This window comes from Bubalus kerabau, chromosome 15 (genome assembly GCF_029407905.1).
Source record: "Bubalus kerabau isolate K-KA32 ecotype Philippines breed swamp buffalo chromosome 15, PCC_UOA_SB_1v2, whole genome shotgun sequence".
In the NCBI taxonomy this organism is placed as follows: domain Eukaryota; kingdom Metazoa; phylum Chordata; class Mammalia; order Artiodactyla; family Bovidae; genus Bubalus; species Bubalus kerabau.
Genome location: NC_073638.1, coordinates 15,707,645 through 15,717,718, shown reverse-complemented (window position 1 = coordinate 15,717,718; position 10,074 = coordinate 15,707,645).

Here is a 10,074-nt window from a genome sequence, read left to right as displayed (position 1 = left end):
AGAGCTGCCCATACCTCTTATTGCAATGCTAAGGTAGGGTGAGGATGGGAAATACAGGGAAAGAAGGAAGTCGATGTTTACTAGATAAAGAGTGTGCTGGATGCTTTATATATGGGGTCTTGTGGAGGTGGTTTTGTGGGGTCTCTGGAGATTTCCCAGGTGGCACAGTGTTAAAGGGTCCACTCCTGTCAATGCAGGAGATGCAAGAGATGCAGATTTGATCCCTAGGTAGGGAATATCCACTAGAGTAGGAAACAGCAACTCACATCAGTATTCTTGCCTGGAAAATTCCATGAACAGAGGAACCTATTGGGCTGCAGTCCATGGGGTCAAAAAGAGTCAGACATGATTGAGCACACAACACACACACACACACACACACACACACGTGGAATCTTATTGCTGGGAACTATTGCTTTGCCTCTTTACCATTGACTGAATGGAATGTCAGAGCTGTTGAGGAAGTTAGCCAATATCACACAGACAATACACAGCCAAGCAGGGATTCAAACCCTAGCCTGTTTAACATAAGGCCTGGCTGCCTCTAGGAGTAGCAGGAAGGGAAATTTCAAATCCACCCACAGCCCATGAGAATGGATCACTAAGTTGCCTCATCAGTATTTCTCACCTTGGATCATGTACTAATTTCCTAGGGAGCCCTGACAAAAGTACCAATGCCTGGGCACCATCACCCAGTACTTCTGTGTAATTGCTTAAGCAGACGTATTTTACAATCTCCTGGGTGAGTTTCTTATGCTACCTGGGTCCTATGGTTGATTGCTGATCAATTCCCCCATTTATGTCTGACTTAACTGGATTCCTCTCCAGACCAGCTAGCTACTTGGTCGGTAATGGCCATTTTCCATAGAAGATTGTCTGCTTGAGGATTGATCATTTCTTAAGTCAGGTAAATAATTAAAATACATTCCCATAAAGAGAGGATAGAGGCTATGAACCTAAAAAGGATTCCATAAAGCAGAAAATTTCAAAAATGGGAGGAGGGGAGAACAAGATGGTAGAGGAGTAGGTGGACATGGAGTATGTCTCTCTCTGCAGATACATCAGGAATACACCTTCAGACACGGTAATGCATGCAGAACAGCCACTGAGAGTGGAGAGGAGTACCTGAACAGGGGAAAAGAATATTTAGAACCACGCAAAACTCAGTAGGATGAAAGAACTAGGGGGGGAAACAGGACTATTAGTAGAACTGGACCTGCCCTTGGCTGGTGGGGGAACTGAAGCAGGGGTCCAATCCCCACATTGAGACAACTGTTTGAATCAAAAGAGAAAGATTTAAGGCTGAGAGTGAAACAGCTCATTTGTGGCAGCCTAAATGGAATGAGAATCAGACAGTCCTTGCCACAGCCATGCATACCCTGGACAGGGACACAGGTCTCCTGCACAGCAGGAAGGCACAGCAGCTGGGAGCTGGAGTGTAGGGATTGTGGAGCAATCCCAGGGCAAGGGCTGCTGTTGACTGTGGAGAGATGGATTGAGGGGATGTGAGGGAGGAGACTGTGGTGGGAAATGCCTGTGGAGGAAAGCCAGGCAGCCATGGAAGCAAGGCGATACTGCTGAGTCACGCATAGCGGGTGCGGCCATCACCATAGCCTCTCTCTTCCCACGCGCCAGGGTGCATCAGCAGCTGAACAACAGACAGGCTGGCCCATCAAACCCACTGACCTACAGAGTAGGACCCCACCCAGGGTGTGCTGTTCTTTTCCCCTTGCAGTTAATCCTTAATGTATATAAATCTTGTTCATTTACTTCTATTTAATTTTGCATACATATTCTTTTTTTCTTTTCATTCTTTCCTTTCCTCTCAAAATGTTTGTTAGTTTTGTTTCCATTGCTTTATTCCCCACTTGGCACCTTGTTTTAGTTTTGTTTTCCAGTTTGTGCTTTAGTTAGTTTTGTTCTTAACTGGTAAATATAATTTTTTATTTCCTTTGTTCACCAGGTTACTCTACTGTACTGTATTTTTGTTGGACTGCCTTGACTTTGCTTCTGGGTGTATATGTATACGTGTATATTCCATTATTTTAATTATTATTTGCCTGATTTTGTAACTGCCATTTGTCTGGAGTTCATCTTTGGTTTCTCGTTTCTGGGTATTTGTTTTAATCTCACTTAATGCCATAACAAACCAAATCTTCATTCCTGACCAGAGATCAAGCCCTGAGCCTTTGGAGTGGGAGCACTGACTCCAAGACCCTAGACTCAGTTCAGTTCAGTTCAGTTCAGTCGCTCAGTCGTGTCCGACTCTGCGACCCCATGAATCGCAGCACGCCAGGCCTCCCTGTCCATCACCAACTCCCGGAGTTCACTCAGACTCACGTCCATCGAGTCAGTGATGCCATCCAGCCATCTCATCCTCTGTCGTCCCCTTCTCCCCCTGCCCCCAATCCCTCCCAGCATCAGAGTCTTTTCCAATGAGTCAACTCTTCGCATGAGGTGGCCAAAGTACTGGAGTTTCAGCTTTAGCATCATTCCTTCCAAAGAAATCCCAGGGCTGATCTCCTTCAGAATGGACTGGTTGGATCTCCTTGCAGTCCAAGGGACTTCAAGAGTCTTCTCCAACACCACAGTTCAAAAGCATCAATTCTTCGGCACTCAGCCTTCTTCACAGTCCAACTCTCACATCCATACATGACCATTGGACTACCAGAGAACTAATCCTAGGGAGTATCAAACAGTGAGAACTCACAGCAAGGAAACCACTTGAATACAAGACCTGGCATCATCCAACCACCAGTAGCACCCTGAGCAGGACGCCTCATCTAAACAACAAACAAAACAAAAATACAAACCAAATAATCAGCCGACAGGATTACTACCTCACTCAGCCTTGCCTATCAGAGGAAAAACAAACAAACAAAAACTCAGCACAAATTCACCCAATAGGAAGCTTGCACAAACCTTAAGAGGGCAGACCTGGATCAACCTTAAGAGGGCAGAAATGAAAAGGAAGAAAGAATTCAGACTTGAAGCCTGGGAAAAGGAGATCTTGAACACAGTAAGTTTAAAAAAAATAATGAAAAGGCAGAGAAATACTACACAAATAAAGGAACAAACTAGAAACACAGAAGTCCAAATAAATGAAGAGGAACTAGGCAAATTACCTGAAAAAATATTCAGAATAATGGTAGTAAAGGTGATCAAAAACCTTGAAAACAAAATGGAGAAAATGCAAGTAATTAACAAAGACCTATAAGAATTAAAGAATAAGCATTCAGGGCCAAACAACACAATTACCGAAATTAAAAATACTCTAGAAGGAATCAATAGCAGAATATCTGAAGCAGAAGAATGAATCAGTGAGCTAGAAGATAAAATGGTGGAAATAACTTCTGAAGAGCAGAATAAAGTAAAAAGAATGAAAAGAACTAAGGATAGTCTCAGAGACATCTGGGGCAATATCAAATGCACCTACATTTGAATTACAGGGGTCCCAGAAGAAGAATAGAAAAAGAAAGGGTATGAGAAATTTTTTGAAGAGATTATAGTTGAAAATTTCACCAATATGGAAAAAGAAATAGTCAGTCAAGTCCAAGAGGTGCAAAGAGTCTCATACTGGATAAACCCAAGGAGAAACATGCTGGGTTTATCCAGTATGAGACTCTTTGCACCTCTTGGACTTGACTGACTATTTCTTTTTCCATGTTGGTGAAACATGCCAAGACACATACTAATGAAACTAACAAACACTAACACTAAGAAAGAATATTAAAAGCAACAAGGGAAAAGAAACAAGTAACATACAAGGGAAACACCATACATTTAACAACTGATCATTCAGCAGAAACTGTGCAGGCCAGAAAGGAATGGGAGGATATATTTAAAGTACTGAAAGGGAAAAATCTACAACCAAGATTACTGTACCTGGCAAGGATCTCATTCAAAATTGATGGAGAAATAAAAAGTTTTTCAGACAAGCAAAACTCAAGAGAATTCAGTACCACCAAGCCAGCTTTATAACAAATGCTAAAGGGACTTATATAGTTGAGAAATACAAAAGAAGAAAAAAGATCTACAAAATCAACCCCAAACAATTAAGAAGATGGCAATAGGAACGTATATATCAATAGTTACTTTAAATGTAAATAGATTAAATGCTCCAGCCAAAAGACACAGACTGGCTGAATGGATACAAAAACAAAACCCATATATATGCTGTCTACAAGAAACCCACTTCAGACCTAAAGACACATATAGACTGAAAGAGAGAGGATGGAAAAATATATTCCATGCAAATGGGAAACAAAAGAAAGCTGGAATAACAATCCTCATATCAGACAAAATAGACCTTAAAGTGAAGAATGCTACAAGAGATAAGGAAGAACACTACAGAAAGATCAAGGGATCAATCCAAGAGGAAGACATAACAATTGTTAATATCTATGCACCCAACATAGGAGCAGCTCAGTACATAAGACAAATGCTAAGAGACATAAAAGGAGAAATTGACAGTAACACAATAATAGTAGGAGACTTTAAAACCCCACTCAAACCAAGAGGCATTATCAAAACAGAAAATTAATAAGGACACACAAGTCTTAAATGATACATTAGATGGAATGGATCTCATTGATATCTTCAGGACATTCCATCCAAATGCATAAGAATAACCCTTCTTCTCAAGTGCACATGGAACATTCTCCAGGATAGACCACATCTTGGGTCACAAATCAAACCTCAGTAAATTCAAGAAAATTGAAACTGTATCAAGCATCTTCTCTGACCACAATGCTATGAGACTAGATATCAATTACAAGAAAAAACACTGTAAGAAACACAAACACATGGAGATTAAACAACACATTTCTCAATAACCAACAGGTTACTGAAGAAATCAAAAGGGAAATCAAAAAATTTCTAGAAACAAATGACAATGAAAACACAACAACTCAAAACCTATGGGATGCAGCAAAAGCAGTTCTAAGAGGGAAGTTTATAGCAATACAATCTTACCTCAAGAAAGAAGAAAAACATTGAACAGACAACCTAACTTTACACCTTAAACAACTGGAAAAAGAAGAACAAAAAAACTCCAAAATTAGTAGAAGGAAAGAAATCGTAAAGATCAGGGCAGAAATGAATGAAAAAGAAATGAAAGAAACAATACTAAAGATTAATAAAACTAAAAGCTGGTTCTTTAAGAAGATAGAAAAAATGGACAAATGTTTAGCCAGACTCATCAAGAATAAAAGAGAGAAGAATCAAATCAACAAAATTAGAAATGAAAAAGGAGAGGTTACAACAGGTAGTGCAGAAATACAAAAGATTATAAGAGACTATTATGAACAACCATGTGGCAATAAAATAGATAACCTGGAAGAAATGGACAGATTCTTAGAAAAGTTCAACCTCCTAAGACTGAACCAGGAAGAAACAGAGGTTATGAACAACCCAATTTACAAGCACTGAAATTGAAGCTGGATTCAAAAATCTCCCCAAAAATAAAAGCCCAGGACCAGATAGTTTCACAGGAGAATTCTATCAAACATTTACAGAAGAGCTAATGTCTATCCTTCTAAAACTCTCAAAAAAATTGCAGAGGAAGGAACACTTCCAAACTGATTCTGTGAAGCCACCATCACCCTGATACGAAAACCAGACAAAGACAACACATAAAAAAAGAAAACTGCAGGCCAACATCACTGATGAACATAGATGCAAAAATCCTCAATAAAATTTTAGTTAACAGAATTCAGCAACACATCAAAAAGCTCATAATCATGATCAAGTTGGGTTTATTCCAGTGATGCAAGGATTCTTCAACATATGCAAATCAATCAATGTGATACACCACATTAACAAATTGAAAAATATAAACCATATGATAATCTCAATAGATGCAGTAAAAACCTTTGACAAAATTCAGCACCTGTTTATGATTAAACTCCTCAAAAAATGGGCATAAAAGGAACATACCTCAACATGGTAAAGGCCATATATGATAAGCCTACAGCAAACATTATATTCTCAATGGTAAAAAACTTAAAGCATTCCCCCTAGGATCAGGAACAAGACAAGGGTGTCCACTTTCACCACTATTATTCAACGTAGTTCTGGAAGTCCTAGCTATAGCAATCAGAGAAGAAAAAGAAATAAAAGGAATTGAGAACGGAAAAGAAGTAAAGCTCTCACTGTTTGCAGATGACCTGATACTGTACTTAAAAAACCCTAAAGATAGCATCAAAAAATTGTTAGAGCTAATCAGTGAATTTAGCAAAGTTGCAGGATACAAAATCAATACAAAGAAATCACTTGCATTTCTATATACTAACAATGAAAAATCAGAAAGAGAAATTAAGGAATCACTCTCATTCACTATTGCAACAAAAAGAATTAAATATCTAGGAATAAATCTACCTAAGGAGAAAAAGAACTGTACACAGAAAATTATAAGACACTAATGAAAGAAATCAAAGATGACATAAACAGATGGAGAGATATTCCATGTTCCTGGGTAGGAAGAATCAATATTGTGAAAATGACTATACTATCAAATCTACAGATTCAATGTGATTCGTATCAAATGACCAATGACATTTTTCACAAAACTAGAACAAAACATTTCATAATTCATATGGAAACACAGAAGACCCTGAATAGCCAAAGCAGCCTTGAGAAAAAAGAATGGAGCTGGAAGAATCAACCTTCCTGACTTGAGATTATAGTACAAACCTACAGTCATCAAGACAATATGGTACTGGCACAAAAACAGAAATATAGACCAATGGAACAAGATAGAAAGCCCAGAAATAAACCCATGCATCTATGGGTACCTTATTTTTTGCAAAGGAGGCAACAACATGCAATGGGGCAATGACAGCCTCTTCAATAAATGATGCTGGAAAAACTGGACTGCTAAGTCACTTCAGTTGTGTCTGACTCTGTGTGACCCCATAGACGGAAGCCCACCAGGCTCTGCTGTCCCTGGGATTCTCCAGGCAAGAACACCGGAGTGGGTTGCCATTTCCTTCTCCAATGCATGAAAGTGAAAAGTGAAAGTGAAGTCACTCAGTCATGTCCGACTCAGCGACCCCATGGACTGCAGCCCACCAGGCTCCTCCGTCCATGGGATTTTCCAGGCAGGAGTACTGGAGTGGGGTGCCATTGCCTTCTCCAGGAAAAACTGGACAGCCACATGTAAAAGAATGAAATTAGAACACTTCCTAACACCATATACAAAGATAAACTCAAAATGGATTAAAGACCTATATATAAGAACAGAAACTATAAAACTCTTAGAGGAAAACATATGCAAAACATTCGATGACATAAATCAACGTAAGATCCTCTATGTCCCACCTCCTAAAATACTGAGAATAAAAACTAGGTGGGACCTGATTAAACTTAAAAGCCTTTGCACAGCAAAGGAAACTATAAGCAAGGTGAAAAGACAACCCTCAGAATGGGAGAAAATAATAGCAAATGAAACAACTGACAAAGGATTAATTTTCAAAATATACAAGCAGCTCATACAACTCAATGCTAGAAAAAGAAACAACCCAATCAAAAAGTGGAAAAAGACCTAAACAGACATTTCTCCAAAGAAGACATACAGATGGCTAACAAACACATGAAAAGATGCTCAATATCACTCATTATTAGAAAAATGCAAATTAAAACTCCAATGAGATATCACCTCACACTGGTCAGAATGGCCATTATAAAAAGTCTACAAACGATAAATGCTGGAGAGGGTATGAAGAAAAGGGAACACTCTTGCACCATTGGTGGGAATGTAAATTGATAGAGTCACTATAGAAGATGGTATGGAGATTCCTTAAAAAAACTAGGAATAAAACAACCATATGACCCAGCAATCCTACTCCTAGGCATATACTCTGAGTAAACCAAAATTGAAAAAGACACATGTATCCCACTGTTCTTTGCAGGACTATTTACAGTAGCTAGAACATGGAAGCAACCTAGATGTCCATCAAAAGATGAATGGATCTTTATCCATTCTTTAAGTTGTGGTACATATACACAGTGGAATGTTACTCAACCATAAAATGGAACTCATTTGAGTCAGTTCTAATGAGGTGGATGAACCTAGAACCTATTATACAAAGTGAAGTAGGTTGGAAAGAGAAAGAGAAATATTGTATTCTAATGCATATATACAGAATCTAGAAAAATGATACAGAATTTATTTACAGGGCCGCAATGGAGAAACAGACATAGAGAATAGACTTATGGACATGGGAGAAGAGAGGAGAGGGTGAGATGAATGGAAAGAGTAACATGTAAACTTACATTAGCATATGTAAAATAGATAGCCAACAGGGAATTTGCTGTATGTCTCAGGAAACTCAAACAGGGGCTCTGTGTCAACCTAGGGGGGTGGGATGGGGAGGGAGCTGGAAGGGAGGTTCAAAATGGCGGGGATATATGTATACCTATGATTGATTCATGTTGAAGTGTGACAGAAAGCAACAAAATTCAATAAAATAGTAAATTAAAAAATAAATAAAATCGCAAAGCATTCTCAACAACCTTCCAAAAAAAGAAAAGTTGGGAGGAGAAGAATCAGCATCACCTATCATTTTAGCGTGTCACTGTGCCCATTTACCAGACCACCTGACCTACCTCTTGAGAAACCTATATGCAGGTCAGGAAACAACAGTTAGAACTGAACATGGAACAACAGACTGGTTCCAAATAGGAAAAGGAGTACGTCAAGGCTGTATATTGTCACCCTGCTTATTTAACTTCTATGCAAAGTACATCATGAGAAACGCTGGGCTGGAAGAAGCACAAGCTGGAATCAAGATTGCCGGGAGAAATATCAATAACCTCAGATATGCAGATGACACCACCCTTATGGCAGAAAGTGAAGAGGAACTCAAAAGCCTCGATGAAAGTGAAAGAGGAGAGTGAAAATGTTGGCTGAATGCTCAACATTCAGAAAACAAAGATCATGGCATCCTGTCCCACCACTTCATGGGAAATAGATGGGGAAACAGTGGAAACCGTGTCAGACTTTATTTTGGGGGGGCTCCAAAATCACTGCAGATGGTGACTGCAGCCATGAAATTAAAAGACGCTTACTCCTTGGAAGAAAAGTGATGACCAACCTAGATAGCATATTAAAAAGCAGAGACATTACTTTGCCAACAAAGGTCCGGCTAGTCAAGGCTATGGTTTTTCCAATGGTCATGTATGGATGTGAGAGTTGGACTGTGAAGAAAGCTGAGCGCCGAAGAATTGATGCCTTTGAACTGTGGTGTTGGAGAATACGCTTGAGAGTCCCTTGGACTGCAAGGAGATCCAACCAGTCCATTCTGAAGGAGATTAGCCCTGGGATTTCTTTGGAAGGAATGATGCTAATGCTGATACTCCAGTACTTTGGCCACCTCTTGAGAAGAGTTGACTCATTAGAAAAGACTCTGATGCTGGGAGGGATTGAAGACAGGAGGAAAAGGGGACGACAGAGGATGAGATGGCTGGATGGCATCACCGACTCGATGGACATGAGTTTGAGTGAACTCCGGGAGATGGCGATGGACAGGGAGGCCTGGTGTGCTGCGATTCATGGGGTCACAAAGAGTCGGACACGACTGAGCAACTGAACTGAACTGAACTGTGCCCATTTCACCAAAACTTTATAGATGGAGGGGAGTCCCTTGATGTAACTGGCAGGGCTCCCAGCCAAAAAGTAAGAAGTACAGGTGAGTCCACTTTTGCTATCACTCAGGAATATCTGTCCAGGCACATTTAACTTAACAGCTTCTATGCAGCTTAGCACTTGATTATGTATCTTTGATGTTTTGATTTATACTTGTTTCATATTTAATTGCTTCAAGTCTTGCCTAGTTTGAAGTCTCCTGGAAGACAGGGACTGCATCATCTAGGAGACAGAAAATAAGATCTGAAAAACCTCTGATAGTCCCAGCTGGGACATCTTTGGGTCCTCTTAATTGCATATTGGCATCATCTTGGAAATTAAAAATAGTACTAACTCCTGAGTCCAATCCCTGAGAATGTGGTTAAATTGGTCCTGGATGTGATATGAACATTATCACTTATCAAAGTTGCCCAGAGAATTAGAATATG